General features: G+C 39.2%; 1 protein-coding gene across 15 annotated transcripts in view; it reads left to right on the forward strand.

The window, feature by feature from the left end:
• LOC140253758 (protein FAM13A-like) overlaps positions 1 to 19,623 on the forward strand; it is a 212,353-nt gene that overhangs the window by 157,332 nt on the left and 35,398 nt on the right. The gene's annotated exons all lie outside the window — the stretch shown is intronic.

Consider the following 19,623-nt stretch of genomic DNA (forward strand, 5'->3'; position numbering starts at 1 on the left):
GATTATGTGAAAAATCCAGACAGTGTACATTTTTATCCTGGGTGTAGGAGCATTTCAGCTTTCTCTCATCGTTGTTTTATGCAGAAAGTGGTGATAAAAGGCCTCTCACTTCAGGACTGTGGATATGACTTTATCTGCCTCCTCCTTGCCTCTGTCTCTCTGGATTCTAGCAGAGTGCTTTAGAAGTCCAGGGACATCTCTGTTCTTCTGATGATATGGATTTTCTTTTGTTTTCCATCTCTTACATCTTTTCCTTGCAGAATCTGAGTAACTAAGAAAATAATGCTTTCTTTAGGATAACCTTTTCTTGCCCCACATTACTAACATATTACTCTTTTATACAAAGCAACAAAACCTTCTGTGAAAAATTATTCTGTACAGTGATGTTTTCTTTCACAGTGATTGTTCATGACTGTGCACATGCAGCTCTTTTATCTGATGGGCTCATTTTTCAGCTCTGGGACTGGATGAATCTTTATTTGAATCTTCTGAGCTGGGAAAGTTGGGAGGAAGGCATTTGCATTTTAAGTAACTTTCGCCAGTAAGGTTGATAGAGCAGTGAGTTCTGTAAGTGTAGGAAGGAGATGATCTTCATTTTGTCTTATGTCTTCTCCATCAGATGTGTTATTACCCATCGTTCCTCTTTCTCTGTACTTAACAGCCCTTTTGGGAACAAGTTCCTGGGATGTGAGAAGCCAGGCTTTCTCATCTGCTATCAGACACTAGGGCTGTTCCCAATATCCACAGCTCTGATCTTAATTCCCCATACGCTCATTTGTTTTCTGTGTTTTGTTGCAAGACTGTAATGTTTTCTTCCAAAATGAACACTTGATTGACACCCACTAATTCTGTTAACTTTTAACACACTGTCCTACCAGTAATTCTTGCCCTTTCTTTGTTACCCTCTCAGGATGACCTCCTCCCCACCCCCGCCAGTTATCTGTAGGAGCCACGCTGGTTGTATGTGAATGCCTGAGCTTAGAAAAAGTCTTGCTAAATGTTATGGGGGAAGAAGTCTCTTAAATTGCATCCTGTTTTGGGTTCTTCATGACATAGTACTCTTAGGTCTTATGGCAGTTTAGTGATTTGCTTTTAATCCATTGAGCAAAGCCATAGCCAAATTGTTAATATAATGCATACTGAAAGCAGATTATTTTACTCTTTGAATCTGTTCATGCAGTGCTACAGAAAAAGTCCATCTCTGGTTTTTAAAGATGAATGTCAGCAGGAGTCAATGGAAATAATTCCATTGACTTCAATTGGATTAGTATCAGTTTCAGATGAAGTAATTATAGGAAATGACTGTGTATGTACTGCTGCTGAAATGCATAACTCACAGAAATACCAAACTGAAAGAAATACCAAGCTCGGTTCCTTTTGGTCAGAGACAGGCAATTTAGATACCTTCCACAAACTAGTTGAGAAATGAGTCTTTTTTAATTCATTTATAAAATGTTTCACACTTGCAATGCTACTAAAATTAATGCTACTTTGAAGACAAGCTTTGCTGAGTCAGGACATAGTAAGTGTCCTTAGATTACACGGCTTTGCTGTCACAGAGAAAACAAATCCATTACTGTATTTTAGGTATCTGCTCACCTAATAATTTGCAGAAATGTTATAGCATTATGGGAAATAGGGTGTAATGGTAGAATAGCTGCTCACTTAATTTCGGACTGAGGTAGCTTGGAGAGAGGAAGTCATCTGAAGTCTTGCAGAACAATTAGTCACATTTTTTTCCCTCCAGCAATAATTCAGTGATCACATAGCTGTTAATGAATCTTGCAGGACGCTTCCCTGTTTGGATTTGAAGTAGTAGAATTCCAGCTCAAGTAGATGCCTAGAGTTGTACAATTTGTTACAAGGGGAGCATCAGGCTGCATTTGTGATTATTTCACATGTACAACTCAATTAAAAAAATAAGGAGAATAAGGCTTTAATATTGTTTAGGGAGGATTATGGCAAGACTTCATTAAGCATGCAGATTTCTTCAGGCTGAGTTCTGCACATAAGCAAGGTTTGATCAATAATACAGCTCTGCTTAGGCTTGATTGATTCAGCCTTTCATGTGCTCATAGGATGAATGAACAAAATGTTCCCTATAAGAAATGGGTGGTCCATCAATGTAAATGGCTGTTCCATCTCCTCGGGGCTAAGCCCCATCATGATTATTTATATTATAGTTTATTATCCTTCTGTATGTCTTATAAGGCAGGCTCTCAGTTTTTCATGTCGTCCCAGTGATCGTTCATCTAATCTCATCTTAGTTCCCCTGTATTGCATAGGAGAAATCTAAATGACACCTTATATTTTTTAGTGAGTTTTCCTGTGTATCATGGACAATGGTACAAATCTCACCAACAAAGTTTTGCAGTGTTTATATACAGCAAAGCTCCCAAAGGTTGTGCAGGTGATGTAGCAAGACCACCCTGTTGCCTGTACCAGATTAAATGTTCTAAGATTAATTTCTGCATGAAAATGAATTTAACCATGCATGTTAAACCAGCTTAGCATGATCAAGTAAACGTAGTAGAAGGAAAAAAGACACTTTTGAAAGACTTCTGAAGACATAAATAAATTGGTAGGGGTGGTCTGAAGATGATAAGCACATAACATAACGCAAATTGTTAGTCTGTTAAGCTCAGTTTTCTGATGCAGGCACTAGTCCTTTCGTCAAGATTCACAGAAAAAATGTTTATAAACAGAGACTTACCTAACTGGCTAAAGTTAGATCAGTTTGTAGTGAAGAGCGTTCACTGATTTCTGCTTCAAGAGTATTTTATGATTACAAACAAACCATGAAAAACCAAAGAAATGCAGCTTGAAATGCACTGATTTTAAGACCGGCACGTACCTCTTTTTGTTTTACCATTCTGGGTATTTCTGCTCTTTCCCTTTTGAATGACCTTTTTTTTTTAGCTTTAATGTCACGATGTATTAGGTGCATTCAGCAATGCATGAAATATTTCAAAGGTTTCTGAACGCGTTTTGGATTTTAATGAACTAGTTAGCTTTTTGCCAACGTATGCTTCTGTGTTCTTGCTGCTATCTCTTGTGACTGATTCTCTCAAATGATTTTGGTTTTAGCTATAAACTACTTGTACTTATTAGAAAATGGCATTGCAATAGAAATGGGTGGTGGTGAAGTGAAATCCTTTTTAGCCTATTCTTGTTGAAAATATTGACTCCACAGACCAGTATATCTGCTTAAGTGGGTTTTGTTTCAAATAATAAAGCAATGCTGAAGTAGAAAATGTTTCACCAGAGCAGACTATTGATGAACCAGTAGCCATGTTTATAAGAAAGTATTCTCAGAAACTGTCCAAACCAGAAATAAATTAAGCGTGAAAATGACATATTTCACAAAGCACGTTTTTATGTGAAGAACGTTTTTATGTGAAAACTGATGTTTGGAGTAGCAGCTTTTGTCTGTGATCACTTCTTTCAAAAGAAGAGATCAGTTTGTCTCAATTTGTAGGATGCTTACAACTGCAGCTTGATCATCCTCTTCATAGGAAAAAAAAAAAACAACCCACAAGTATTTCTGGATAATCCAGTTTCATTTCTGATTCTGAGTACTGTCTTTTCCATTGTACGTGACGTGAACTTAATCCACTTCCAAAATGTCTGTATTTCCTTACATATGTGACCAGCTCCTATAAGAACTCGTAGGATAACTTTCAACTCTTTATTTCCAAGACTGCTCTCAGGTTTTTGCATAGCCTGTCATATTGTCTGGTAAAACTGATGAAAATAGAGTTGTTTATAGAGTAAGCTATGTGAATGAATTACAGCTGGGAACTGGTGGTTTGCTTATTGAAGAGGGCGAAGCATCTTATGAGGTATATTGTTCTGTTCAGTTTTGGGTGCTGAAACACATTTATAAGAAGTGATTTTAAAAAGTAATCAGTGCTTATTGGTTATTTTTGTTGTGGTTTTGGAAAATCTATTCGGTTTGCTTTATGTCTTGCAAAACTACTATCCCAGTAAATATGGCTACATATGAATCCCAGAGCCCTGATTTCAGTGCTTTCTGCTGACCAGCATAGCTTAAACCATTTAATGTCAGCCTCCTGCAAAGCTTGAGCTTAAGACTCAGTTATATAGTAATATCTCAAACTAAGACATCAGAAGGAATACAAAAACTAGTCAGAATCAGCAATGATGGCATAAATATAACTATTCACAGTTAATACTGATGCCTGAAGTTATGAAATAAGTGGTATAACCCCATCCCGAGCTCTGGCCTGATCCCCGGGTAGTTTTCAGGGTGGATAGGAAAGAGGTTTGGTGCAGAAACTGAGAAGCTAAGATTAATCCTTCACTGAAGCAGAGCTTCAGCCTGTGCATGTCGAGTGTCTTGTTGCCTAAGTCCTGATCTTTGAAGCAGTTATGTTCTCTCATGTCTTGACTTGTGCAAGCTAACATGTTGAATCCCTGCCTCAGTAGAGATCTAATCCGCTCCTTTTCCGCTGAATTCCAGACAAGAACATTTCTAATGTGGTTTCTCTTCCCTGTTTTAATCGCACTTTGATTGTATCTTGCATTATTGGTTCACTAGGGACTTGGGCATTACAGTACATTAATTAGGAATATTAGCACGTTACTAGGAGCTGTTCTGAAATCTGTGTTAACTTACAAAATACATTTTTGGCCTTATCCTTCAGCAGTAAAATACCTAGAAAATTTTAAATTGGTTGTAAAAGAATTGTATGGAATTAGATGCTACATACTTATGTAGAAAATAAGGAAGCCAGTTCTTGCAGTGAGGGCATACTTAGTGAAGAAGAAAAACAATGTTCTGGCTTTCTGTTTTTTTTTTTTTTTTTTTTTCATGTTTCGAAGTGTGTCAGGTGATATTACATATACTCATTGTACTGTTTGCTTACACTAATTTTGTGTGACGAGGAGACCAAAGTTAAATTACTTAGAACAATTAACATGTGGAATCCAGCAGATGTATGTAGCTTCCTCTAAAAGTAATGCCTCCTATTTATTTTCATCAATATGACATTGAGTCCAGTGAGCACAATTCCAATGTTTGATAGAGCAAATTCTCAGCTCCAAAATACAACTTCTCAACATAGTCACCACTGTTTGCTGATTTGTGCAGGTGAGCTGGTTGAGATGCTCTTCATTTTGCAGCATGACAGTTGTGCATAGCTTTCCAGTACATGGCTTCTCTTTCATATTGCCATTGCTGAAATGCACCACCTGTCCCACCCTGTGCTTACATCCGCTGTTTGGTCTCCATAGATATTTAGCAAGCATTGTCAATGGGTGCCGTTTTTTCATGTGGAGGAATTCATTTCCATACCTTTCATACACACTTCTATGTCTGACATTTTGTTCGAAAGCTTCTCTACTGCCATCTGTCACATAAAAAAATGTAGCTAAATACTGGCATCTCCACTGTCATACCTCCAACATCCCCCTCTGATGTTCCAGGCCAGTAAAATAAAATAGGAGGCATTACTGTAACTATATTATACAAAACCAGTTTGTTGGAAGGCTCCCATATGGTCTGAATGTCTTTTGTCATTATTTTGTTGAAAGTTCAATCTAGATCACATTGTCAGACTGATAAAAACAAATAATTTCCTATTTTATAAACACATTATGTGTCTTTGATAGAACAGCAGGAGGCAGATTGTAATCATACCTGTCTCCTTGCAAGTTCACCTTTAGCTCTTTCACAGTGTCTTGATGTTCTATAAACATGGAAGAGAACATTGAAGTGTTATGGTATCCCTGCAGGAAAAAGTCTCAAGCAACCAGTTTTGAGAATAAATTTTAGTTTTCCCTCTGAAGAGGTTATTTAAGATTTAAAAATAATAATTAAAAGAATAGAATAAGAAAGAAACAACAACAAAAAGCAGAAGAACAACCCTCAGTATAATTAACATTTACATGTTCCGTCTAATTTCTTTCACATGCATTTGCCTAAAAATAACTACAGTGCATACCCTGCATTACAATGAATCCCTCCTGTGGTGGTAAAAAAAATATTTACTGTCTTTTAAAATGGATGTACCCATTTCCTGTGCACTGGTAGGGGAAACAAAAACAAGCATTTAATTTAAAGGATGCTTCATCTGTTGATGGTGTTTGTGCCAATTTACAGAAGCTAATGGTAGTGTTAATGTAACTTGATTTCTGAGCAATTAAGCAACAGTTTTAGTACGAGCAAAATATTTAATTGGGATCTTTTATCAGGAAGCCAGAATAATGGCCAATACTGTGTGTGTACAATTCTGATGAAATACTGTGGTTTTATTATGTTGTTAGTCTGGATGCTAAATAGCTTCGACTGTTGATAATGGAATACAATGTCTTTCACTTTCACTTCAACATATATAAGTAGCCATATTAAATATTTCTCACAGTCAGTCTTGCAGTGTCAGGGAAGGATTCTCAGCTGCAACTACTGCATCAAGGCAGGACAGAGTAAATACATAAGTATTTACAAAAAACAACAACAACAAAAAACACCCAACAGCACTAGTCCTTCTACAGAGTTACATATCTGTCTTCTGTATTTTCTCCATCTTCTCATACATGTCACCAAAAATTCAGATCTATATGAGACTTTTCCTTTACAAGACTATCTTCCAGTATTTTCTCCCTATAGAGGAGATTAGCGTTTGATGACCTTTTGAACCAATAGTTCTGTTTTCTGAAGCAGAAAATTAAGTTTTCTTTACTGTGAAGAAGCCTATGTATGTCTCATATTCACTCTAGACAGTCCTGACATACAAGGAGCAGAGTATGTGAAAATGTGTAGAAGGAGTTAGGACAGCAGAAAACAGATTTTCAGTAGAATTTATAACAGAAATGTCTTCAGAGGTTCTTGCTCATACTAAGATACCTGTAAGGTGCTCTGAGAGTCCAAAGAGCTATTCCGTGAATTAAGGTGTAATTCATTCTCTTTCCACTGTCAAGAGGACAATAGAGTGAAGAGGAATCAGATTTTTCAGCAAGGCTTATGAATCTTCAAGGAAGATCAGAGAAATGTTTGAGATACTTGAGATAGTAAAATAAAATCACGTCAGATACTGGTCCTGGATATTGTATGCCAGATGGTTTAGGAAAAGCTGAAAATGGAGAAAATGGCCAAAAGTGTATAATTACTGTGGTTTCTGAACAGATGTCTTCACTTGCAAGGAAATTCCAGGACAGCGGCTTGCAAAATCTTCTTGCCAGAAGTACCCAGTCCCTTGGGCTGGAATTTCTGCTCAGTGCCTGAAAGTGTCACCTCTGGCATTTCCTTATAGGTGCTATTAGTAGCACCTGTAGGTCCTAAACCTGTATAGGCAGATTAGGGATTGTTTATTATTAAAACACGGTGAAATACCAGATGGCTGGTGATGTTTGCATGGAATTGTCTTTCCTGGGTTCCTTTCTGTAACTGTACTGTAAACCGACTCAGTCATTCAATGTATTTCTCCTGGTGAGCATTGTTCAGCTCTTCCTGTAGTTTAGGTGGGAATAACAGGCAATAGTCAGGCCCTGGAATATGAACTTGCAAGGTGCACTTAGTACAGGAGCCCTGTACCTCCAGTGAAGGTTATACAGCTACTTGTAACTTCCAGTTAAGAAAAATATGTCCCACTTTGCTTTTCTGTAGGTGACACAGCCTTTCATGTGTCTTACTGGCTGAAGTAAATAAAACAGGCTACACCTAGATTAGACAGAATTTTGTAATGTGTTTGTATTGGCAGAAAGTAGGAAAGGAAAAACAGCCTTTTTTACTATCCTGAACTGTAATTGAAGGAAAGCTAATCAAGTGAGTGGAAATGGCATGGGAGAACGCTACACTCATATTAGAGATGGATTATTATTCGTGTTCTGTTTTTGGCAGATGGCTTAATACATTAAAATGGACGAGAGAGCAGTACAGACAGTGTGGCATCATAGCTGTACAAATGGAGACAGCCCAGGCAGAAGCTCATTGCAGTTTGGGGAGTGACTGGGAGAAGAAAATGGCTCTGTCACACTTAATTAAAAAAAGCAGCAGCACAATACAGACAAAGGCCAGTGACAAGTATTGTCCCTGCAGATGAAGCATTATCTACTTTGTACAGTCCATACAGTGCCATTCAGCTCCTCTGCTTACTGACTCTATAGGTGATGCAGTTTTTTAATTTTCCTTTCACTCATAAAGGAAAAACAGCTCCTTAATCACCTCAAGGTCAGTCAAAGAGAGGAAAACACAGAAGTTGAACCATTCCTTTCTCCCTTTCCTTTCTTCTTAGATAAATGTAGGTCTAACTGCTGTTCTGACCTCTGGGATTTCTGTTTCAGTACTTAGATTTCTGTGTCTAACTGAATAGCAGAGCACCCTCACGAGAACTTTCAGCTAACTTTTTGTTGTTTACAGTGCAAGCATCTTTTTTGGAACATAAATGCTAATGAAAAACAAGGGACTTTTTTTCCCCTCAGCTTTCAAAAAATAATTTGTCTGTGACAGTAATCTTGTAATTATTTTCTGTAGCGACTTCTTTCTCCTTAGAGTTTGAGTAAATTAATAGGTTCAAAGTGTCAGGAGCATTCTTTCAATTACCTAAGGTGTGCTAGTTCTAGTAACAGATTTTCAGTTTGCTATGATCAGTTTTTGCTTCACGCTCGGCATTAAGTGGATTTGGACCAGCTTGCATTCAGATCAAGCATAGCACAGTCTTCTGCACCATTTGTCCAGCTGTACCCTGTTGCAGGCAGGGCACCAGATGCAGACAAGGACAATGGTAGGGCAAGATAGAGGCCAAGCCTGTCAGTCAGCAGCAATTCTCAGCATCATGTGTGCTGAATACAAGGAGTGAAGACCTTTCCAATTTGGTATCTCTGCTAGCTAGAAATCAGTAGAAAGATGTGGGAGCAATGCCCCAATACAATTTGAAGTGTGTTCTTAATTGTTCATACAGGAGGAGTTTAAATTTCAAGTGTAGACCTGGTTATTTTGCATGGTCTGCTAATTTAAATGCCTAGAATTGGAACAGCATGAATGCCTTTGGTGTTGCTGTGTGTCCTCTGTGTGCAGGCATAGTCCTGGTGTCTGCGTGATTCTTTAAGGTGTTGTCTGGCCTAACGTGCTTATGTTTATGATGACAGAGCAGTCTGTTACACTCACAGCCATTGCCTAGTGACACATAGCTGTGGGTATTTGTAGATTAAATTAGATAAATCATGTACTTATTTCTGCACTTCATACTGCAGAAGAATGTGCATGCCTTCACTACTATAGTTTCAATGTTTATGGAAGACATTTGATTTGAATTGCTTTTACAGAAGTTAATTACATTCATTTTATAACTATATCATTAGTGTTACTTTATAATGCTACTCAGGCCAAGTGACTTTCCTTCAGTCATACTGAGAAAAGATTCTCAAGTTACCTACTCTATTCTGGACATAAAATAAAGGGCTACAGTGCAAAGCCGTACTACAGAGTGAAATGTCTGAAATGAGCGTACAGTAAAAATTATGCATAAAATCTGCCATAGACATATTTATTCTTCATCTATCTGTATTAACATGAAAAGATATGCATGTGGACAGAACACAGATATGCTCACCAAGGTTGGAAATGATCTCCAAGATTATCTAGTTCAATTAGTGTCCTTACTAGAACTTCTAAACTTTTCTTCAACGCATCAGGGATAGTGACTTCACCATCCACCTCCCTGGGCAGCCCATTTCAGCACCTGACCACTCTTTTGGAGATTTTTTCCAATATCCAATCTGATCCTCCCTAGTACAGCTTGAGGCCGTACCTTCTCATCCTATTGCTAGTTATGCAGAAGAGACCGATGCCCACCTTGCTACAGCCTCCTTTCAGGTAGTAGTAGAAAGCTACAAAGTCTCCCCTGAGCTTTCTCTTCTCCATATTAAACTACTCCTCCTAAGACTTGTGCTCCACACCCCTCACCAGCTTAGTTGCCTTTCTCTGGACACACTCAATGTCTTTCTTGTAGTGAGGAGCCCAAAACTGAATGCAGTCCTCTAGATCTGGCCTCATCAGAGCTGAGAACAGGGAGATGATCACCTTCTGCTCCTGCTGGCTGCACTGTTTGTGCTAAAAGCCAGGATGCCATTGGCCACCTTGACTGCCTGGGCACATTGCTGGGCACAAGCAGCGACCAACATACCCAGGTCCTTTACTTCCACAGTCTTTCAGCCATTCTGCCCCAAGCTTGTAGCAATGCATGATGTTTTAGTCAAAGTTCAGGGCCCAACACTCGGTCTTGTTGAACTTCAACCTGTTGTCCTCAGCCCAGTGTTCCAGCCTGTCCAGATCCCTCTATAGAGCCTTTCTACGCTCCAGGCAGATGGACACTTCCTGTTTGGAGTCATCTGCTGAGGGTGTACTCAGTGCCATCATCTAGATCCATAAAGATATTAAACAGGATGGACCATAGTACTGACCCCTGAGAACACCGCTTCTGGCCAGTCAGCACCACTCATTCAAGTATAATCTTCTTCTAACTGTATTATATAGAACAGGGTGAATAAAAATGGCAGTTTTGCTACCACTGCCTCACTAGCATAAAAATCAATCTCTTTGCTCATGCCTGGTGCCGTTTGATTTGGCACTTAGCGATCCGCTAGAGACAGTGAGGAAAATATGAACAATGTCAAGAGAAAATGCATTGTTGGAAGCAAAATCAATTCTTTAAGTTCATTTCAGTTCCTCATTTTGCAAATTTCATTATATCCAATTCTATTACAAAATACACTCTCAGTATGGCCAATAATTGGAAGAAGAATGCTCACGTGGGTTTAATAATTAATTTATTTGAGTCTTCACATGTTTCAGTTTTCTTCAATAAAATATAACCAAATTATGGAAGATCATATAGTCAGTGCACATAAATTCTTACATGCTAAAGACTTCTACAGACAAGAAGTAGTTTTTAGGATGTAGTAGAAATTCATGCTGAACTAATGTAATTGCTACCAGAACACAATAATTGAATGTTTGCAGGAGCTTTTACTGATGTCATATACTTTCAATCTGGCTGTTCCTCATCAGTTTCTCTGTTTGACTGATGCAGTCCTACCATACTGCTCAGGAAGCAGGACATGATATGCTGCTTGGATGGCCCCGGAAATTATGAAACAAAATTGTTTCAGCTATAAAACAGAGTACAGAAAATCCAACTTTGTTTTGTTGCCGTGCCTTTAGTATGAGTCCTTGTTGTAGTCTGTATGTTAGTTTCCTGCAATGAAGTGTTTGCAGCTGTCCAATTCCCATTCAATTATTCTGTTCCTGTGTGACGAAGTTACTTTGGGGTGCGCAATAACAAGCTTATGCAACAAGGAATTGCAGTGCAGTGACTTCAGGAGTCTAATGTAAAATGTAAAGGAGAAACACGCCCCTGCTCCCTCTCTTCTTTTTTTTCCCCCTGAAATTCTAATTTTGTTCTATGACATATGGTTTTCCATCTGTTTATAGATCAAACAAGCTTAAAGATGGGAGTTTTAAGAAAGGAAAGTAACCTTTTTCTAAAGCGGGAAATAGTATTGCTGTTGAGAAATTGCACTAGTTTTGGTGAAATGAAGGGGAAAAGCCTCTAGGCAGTGCAGTAAGTTTGTTGATTTCACAAGTGTAAGCTGTGCTGTGTGCAGTTTTGTGTTTTTTGAAGCCTTTTCTGTACGTGCTATGTTAATTGTTTAGTATTTTACTATTAGTTCCTCCTTTATTTCCTTTCAGACATCAGAATCTTTGCACATTACAGTAGGTAATTACAGTCAATAAGAGAAAAATAATAATTTGGGGTGGGAGGAGGTAGCATGGTGGCTGTGAAGAGCATCGTGGTTTTATATCCATTACCATCTGCTAGGTTAGAGGAGCAGGAAGATGTGAGTAGGGTAGGATTGTGTGGACATCAAGAGGGAAAAAGACCTATCTCCAGGGACAAGGAAGAACCTGAGAGGAGGCAGTGTGTGACCAGCACTGGAACTTCAGAGACTGTTGTGAACAAAGCAGTGACTGTGACAGTGGGCCTGGCTGAGGAATTATTGGCATTATTGGAAGTACTTGAGGGGAAGATGAGGCTGGTCACTTAAAGCTTGAGTTTGTTAGATCCCCATCTCCAGGATACTGTAACATAGTCTGTTTTTTTACTACATTTACAAAAAATGAAACCTTAGTTTAGGTCACAGTTGAAAGCATTACCTTATGCAACCTCTATCTAGTAGTACCCAGTAGCAGGCAGTGTCTTACATACTAGCTAAAAAATAGCTTCAGCAAAATAGAATACAGTAGAGGCTAGGTCAAGAGGGATGAGTACACAATAGTTCTGAGTCCTGAATTTCATTTGAATTATAGGGTTGCCTACGCAGTGAGTACTATTTTTAGCCGAGAAGATGGGTTTAATTTACAGTAACTGTTTCAGGTGAGATTTCTCAGGTGGATACACTTGCTGAAATGTTAGAAATGCTGGTGTATTTGTACGTGCTACATTCCTTTAACCAGCCTTGAGAACGTGTTATTTTGTGAGGAAAGACATGTGGGATTAGGAGGCAGGGCAAAGTGATCTCACTCACTTGAAATAATTTTGGCTTCTTCTTGCAACTAGACGAAGAGTTTGGTGAAAATAGAGATCATTGTTACTCCAAAAGCTGAAGTGCTTTTTTACTGTTTATTTGTTTTACTTTATCAAACACAAATACCCTGGTCAGTTTTCCGAAGGTCTATGGGCAGATGTATTCAGTGCTCAATTTTTAATCAAGATTTTAGGCTCCAGTTTACTTTCCAACTGGCTTGATGCAATTGCTGTACTTTGACCATGAGCTACAGCTGATAGATTTTGTCAGTGTGATTTCTTCAAAAGGAAGGACGAAGCTGAATATGGAAAGGATGTACCTCACTAATGCTGTACCTTCCTGTGCTTCTAATCACACTGGCTGTAAATGCTAACAGTTCTAGTTTGATGAAAGCAGGCGGAGTTACTTTCATGTCAGGCTATGGCACAAATCAGCTAAGTGTTAGGACAGTCAGATTAGGGGCAGATAGTTTGTGGAGGATGTGTGTAGCTTTGTTGCATTTGTTTTTGCTGTATTTCTTCATGGCATTTGTGGCATGCATGCGCTCCATATGGGAAGGAGTGGAGCTTTCCTGAAGGGTAAAATATGGTGAGAGTTTGCAAGGAATAAAATGTCAGGCAGAAGCTACTGTGTTTTCACATTTATACCTTCTGTAACAATCTATGTAGATTTTGGGTAAGAAATGTTTCTTTAAGTGTTTGTATTTTGGTGATAATGGAGTTGTTACCTAAACACGCCAGCAGTATGGCGTTGCTTTTGCAAAGCACATACCTACAGTCTGAGTACCAGATCCACTGAAGAGATCATTTAAGCATGTTTTTAGCTATACTGGTTGCAATGTTGGCAGTTCCATGAGAATTCTTTATAGTATAAGTCACTGTTTACACCCACCATGCTGGAATGTATTGAGGTTGTTCTAGCAGTAAGGGTCAGAAGGTAAAGCATTACTGTAGTCTGACCAAATAACAGCCGGTGTTAATTCAGTGGCTGTACTAAAGTTTACATTACTGTGTTTAAACCAAAAGTATTTCAGCCAATGTTTCCCCTTACACACACTCAGTGTTTTGTCCACATTTGCATAGTATATGGTATACAACATCTGAAGTGAGTAGTTCTATTTTTCATTACTATATGAACTAAGTACATAAATCTGTCGAAAATAACAAACCAGAAAACAAGTGAGAAGTCTTGCATATGTTATCAAATAGCTTGGCATTATGCCTGGTTCGAGTAAGTCTGTGCCCATTGTTTAAGTAGCATATTGTATGCTCAAGTTTTGGTTAAGTCTGATACACATAGTAACAAGATGTAAGCACTTCACTGCTGTTTCTGTGCCAGAGTATGATTCTGAGATGATACCTCAGTTAAGGAAAAAGAGAATGCAATAGTAATGCACCAAGTTTCTGGAAAAGGAAGTAGGATTGGCCCAGAAAAAAGGGCTTGTTTAAAAACAAGATAAAAAAATAACTCATTAGTTCATGTGAGATGAGGCTGAACATGCTTTTGTTAAGAAAGAAAGGATAGTGTTCTATCTGAGAAGTAGAACAAACAAAATTAATTCACTGAAGTCTCTTCCTGGAGTGACACCTATTTCTTACTGCATAAGTTACTGGTGGGGGAGGCATTCTGTCCAATGGATACCTTGGGCAAAAATATAGGAAGAGTGGCTCTTCTCTCCTTTCATACCTTGAAAAATCAAAATGTAATTTTAGCACGCTTGAGACATCCGAATTCACTTTGAGAAAAGATAAGTACGGGGATGCTTGGGAGCTGAATGTGTTTCTGAAAAGCAGTACTGTAAGGGCTCTTTTACTTGGGAACAGTTTTCTTTGTATTCTTTCTTTTACCACGTATTTTCTGAACTGTCCTATTCTGCTTTTATATTTTAAGTGTTGAGAAGGCTTATTTGTACATGCATTTTGCTTACACTGGACTTATGTGTTATTGGCTGTCAGCTTTGGTCCTTAGCTTTTGATAATGCAGAAAATTAATGGAGTCTTCAGCTCAGGCGTTGTGATAATAGAGTGCTCAAGGATGTGCCATCACCACCCACGAGACTCAATAGCTCATACTACCAATAAGCTCTTCACCCTTTGGATTGCTGAATTAATAACCTTAATATTTTGTATTGTGGTATTTTACTGTTGGCTTCAACACACCTAAATAAAGACAAGTTATTTGAAATGCACCAGGAGGAAAGGGCAAGGAAGACGTATTTTCTTTTGGGGAGCATATCTCTTTACTGGTGGCATGCTTTCTACCTACACAAAAGCAAACCTGAAGGTGACTTATCAGGCTTAGCCAGCCATGGTGGGGGATAACATTTTTAGAGAGCTGCTATAGAGGAAGGATGGCAGTAACTGCTGTCGAGGGGATATTTTACCACTGGATTCAGAGTAGCTGTGCTGATCTATCCTGGCTGCTGAGCTCGTCACATACCCAGGTTAATTTGTTCATTTTGTTGTACTTGTGGTAATGTTTTGAGAACAAGATAAGGTGAAACAAGACCTTGGGAAGTGGGGTGAGGGTGTTGAAAACTTTTATACTGTCTTTTTGCTTGAAGGCGGAAAGTGTAGGACATAAGACAGGAAGCTAATGCTGAAGGGAGAACACAAATATAAAGATTGTAGAAAGTATGATATATGGAAATCAAAGGGTGGATCAGAAAAGGCAGGTGGGTTACTTGGTTGCTGCCTGCAGATAATGCGAGGAAGCTGTGAAAGGGGGATTCAGTGATTCCTTACCTTGCTCTGGCCAGCCTTAGAAATAAACATGCTAAGTCTCCCTGGGGAGCCATAGAGGACCCAATCCTAATCAAATTCTTGAACTTCAGATGAATTGTGGATCCTCTGCAGCACACAGAGGCCACTGGTTGTGATGATGATGTATCAGATAGTACTACAAGGTGGTAGTCCAAGCAAGTCCATTCCTGTAAAGAACGAAATGCAGTAAGCTGTGGATACACCTTTCCCCTTCTTGTTTTATGATGATGTAGTTACAGCTCCGTAGTTTTTTGCTGTTATCTCCTTGATCTTTGTAAGGCCTTAACTCCAGGAATATTCTGCTTTCTTGGAGAAGTCCTTTCTTTGAAAGATGGTTTTCTTGACCAAAGAAGCTTTAAAAATAAAAATTAGTTTTCTCTCTGTCTCCTTTAACATCAGCCATGCTGTATAGTTGGGCAAACAGGCCTTGGTGCTCTGTTCATGTTTTCAGACTGTGGGAGCAATTATTTCCTGTCATGTTTCTACCCAGTATGGAACTCAGTAACTAAGCAGACAAAATGCCTACCAGCAGGCTGGCTGGAGTGGTTCACACCAGCTCCCTTAATGTCCTGTCCCCCTGCTTCTGTGGAAGTGCTAAGTGCCAGAAGGCACAATCTGCCCCATAGCTAGCTAATGAGCTGCATGACTATTTTCAGCTGCTTTTAAATCATTTTCTGTCTTGTATAAAAATAATTGAGAAGTCCAATACAAAGCCAATAGCTCTAAAATAGCCCGACTCATAGAAGATGGATAGTCCAGAGGAAACATGATCCTGCATGACCAGACATCTCTAGTCTCCAGCCTGCTAAAAAGCAGCTATTTTAAACATCAGGAAGTAGAAAGTACGCTGCCTACCTGTAAAGAGCTACTTAAAATTGCTAGATCCATATCTTGCAGTGCTGACTTATATCTTAAACAAGTCTTGTATGCTGGAGTCAAAAGTAAGCCCTTCTGCTTTTTTTTCCTTTTGCTGATGGTCGATGGGTTTAGAAGCATTATTTCTGTTTAGTTTGCCATCACTGTTAAGCCATTTCTGCTTTGGATACATTTTGTTTCTTTTTTATTTTAGGAATTTTTCTTATAAACTAAGGTTTATTAATTGAAAGGTGGTTATTTGTCATTACAGCAGTGGCACTTTCAGTGCACAGCAAACAATCTGTATGCAGCTAATGCTTTCTAACCGAAGGGAGTGGGCTTTTATTTATGTACTTAGTGAGAAAAATATACAGGCTAAACATCCCCCAAGTGTAACCAAGAATGGTACATAAGGGATAAGAATTAGTTGGAGGCACAAATAACAGGTACGGCCACATAGAATTTTACTGTCTGTTACTGGTGAAAACTTGGAAATGTTTTCTTCAAAACTGAAGCTAATAAGAGTCCATTTAAACCTGCTGTACAAAGCTGTTTTTCATGAATGCTTAAATGCAGATTTACAGAAAGTAACTGTCTCGCTCCAATTTGTAGGAGGGAGGCAAGGTTCTTTGATATGTGTATACCCGGCGTGAGATTAAGAAGCAACGGTTCAAATGTTGGTCCAATCAGTTTATTAAAGTCCTAGACGTTTTAGGGAAATGGGGAAGGGAAGGTGGGCGATAGGAAAAGTAGGAAAAATAAGCAAGGAGTCTGTAGAGAGCAAGAGAGATAGTCACCACCGTGGGTCCAGCGAGGTACACCGTAAGTCCGTAGATTTCAGGAACTCGTCTGATCACCGCGGGGGATGGGAGAAAGTCAGGAAGCACTGCAGCAAGCCGGCCTTCCGAAGAGGTTTTTCCCTCAGGGAATTCTCCGTCAAAGGTGTCTTTGGGAGATGTCTCCGAAGTTCATCTCCAGAGATCGTCTCCAAGATCGTCTCCAAAAATCCCCAGTTTAGCGAGGGCCTTTTATCCCCCATTTCGGTGGGGTTGTTTTTCTTCTTCTTTGAAGTTTGAGGATATCTCGAACAAACACTGAATGTCTAAACAAGCATCTTCTGAAGGCAAACACTCTTTGTAAAATGGTTTTAAACCAGCTTTTGTGACATTCCTGGCCCACAGATAAGCCAGCAGGGGTTGGTGGTGCCTCTGTTTACCAGACACAAGCATTATCGCCTTCTGCAGTGGTCAGCTCCTTCAAGCAGCACCCCTGAAAAAGACTGCTTGTCCTGTCTCTGCTTATCTTTGCAATCATAAGCAGAGATGGCACAATAGTAACCACCATTCACCCTCCTAGATAGCTAGCAGTCGCCAGTCAGAGTCTTATCATCAGAAAAACCTCACGAAGCAAGCTTTGAGACAACAAAAGAAAACCAGATCTGTCCTTCACAGTAACTCAATCTGCCTTCAAAAGATCCAAAACCTTTTGAAACCATCTGGAACACTAGACCTGTGTGATGTCACCATGCTTTGTCATCTTTGCTGAAGATGCAGCCATAGATCTTCCCTTGTTATTCCAGGTTAATGGCCTAAGTGCAGCAAACCATGGAAGCGGGTTATCACGTCTCCCACTTCCCCCCCATTTTTCCCTTCCAAAACCAAAGTCAATTAGTAGCTTCAGAAGAGTTTAGTGTTTGTTTTTTCTACGGAAGGACAAGGCTGTAGGGGTGGACAGAGATGCAAGTTCTTCCATTTTTCTGAGGAGCTGAGGAACTAGAGGCTTGTGTTACTTAGCAGGAATGGCTGCCAACTCCAGGTGAAAACAGAGCAATTGGGACAAACTGAGTAAAATGTTTTCAGCAGCTCATCACCCATCAGCATTATCAACAGTGGCAGAGCAGTGGTGGTTCCTTGCTTTGCAGGTCTGCTGAGGGAGGTAGTGAGCTAATACAATGAACATTGTACAACTCCAGGACTTGTTTCTTCTCCCTCTACCACCTTAGCTAGGAATAAACTTTACCTTGTTACTTTTCTATTGTGTTTGAACTTAAACCAAGAAGTTGAAGTCCTGATATAACTAACCCATCATTCTTATGACTCTTCTTGGAAGGCAGCTGGGGCTTTTGATTTCTTTGTTCTTTCTGAGAGGTGGGCTGTTTTTTGTTTTGTTTTCTTTTTTTTCCTCTGTTAATGAAGTTCCATGTAATAGGAATGGTATCAGAAGCTGAGATTTAATTGCTTATTGAGAATGGCCAGGCTATGAGAACAGTGACCGCTATTGCAGTAAAGTACACTGCATTAAGCAATAAACTGTGCTTTAGTGATAAGAATGCTAAGAAAAGTTCTAATCTAAAGCAGGCTAATAAGAGCACACACAGTGTGCTGGACAAGCAGGTACTCCCTGCTTATTGGAATGAGAAAGCCTTGACAGGCTTTTTACCAGGGTATTTGTTACAGCCAGACTAGTAAGGAGACACATATCCAAATGAAACCCACAGTACTGAAAGACAAGCCTCCTCAGTGGTGTGCATGCTTTTTATTAATAATGTGAAAACAAGACATTTGTTGCAAACATCAGATGTGTGACTGATACCGAAGGAATTCCACAGACATGAGGATTCTTTAAGAGTAACACTCCTAACGGAACAGAACTTGTTACCTCACTTGTTGCCTTTTGAACCTCAGCATTGCTGGAGGATCACGTAGACTTAGGGGGTTGGCAAGAACCTGAGATAATACTTGGAGATACTGGCTTTAAGAAATGTATACTCTTCTGTACAATATACCACACAGAATCTTTATCTCAGGTCTTACTAGTCTGCTAGCAGACCTACTGAAAGTAGATGGAACAACTGGCTATATATTGCCTCTACCTGCTGTGCTTAACTGTTAGCTGCTTCCCACTCCATGTTCTTAGGGGACTAACAAAAACCTATATATGTGACTAAGATCTTAATGCAACTGTACTGGAGGTGATCTGTGTTGGAAAATAAGTATATTTTTTCCAAATCCTTCCTTAATTTTGTTCCATTTGACAAAATGTCATTTTGGTGAAAGTGGAATCCTGATGTGTAAAATCTCTAATGAATGATCAGTGCAGGTTTTGTTGGGATTTATTTATCAACAATCTAAAAATTATACTGCTGTACTGTCCTGAATGGTTGACATTTGTCAACCTGAATGCTCTGGCATTTGAGGGAGCCCTTTCACCTGAGCTAATATAGAAGTCGTAGCAAAAAAGGATCTACTTGCAAAGCAAAGACAAGTAAGGAGTGAAGTCTGGGAAAACAAACAGGGCAGGTAAGACAAGCTTGCTTCTTTTAAAAAATCAATCCAAGTGGATTCAGGATTGAAACAGATCTAGTAAAAACGTTCTTTCCAGAGGTACTGTACTAAGGCCTGGTGGTAATCACTGACTAATAGCACTTTGTTACATATGTTGAAACATAATGTAGTGATTT

Source organism: Excalfactoria chinensis, chromosome 6 (genome assembly GCF_039878825.1).
Source record: "Excalfactoria chinensis isolate bCotChi1 chromosome 6, bCotChi1.hap2, whole genome shotgun sequence".
NCBI classification, from domain to species: domain Eukaryota; kingdom Metazoa; phylum Chordata; class Aves; order Galliformes; family Phasianidae; genus Excalfactoria; species Excalfactoria chinensis.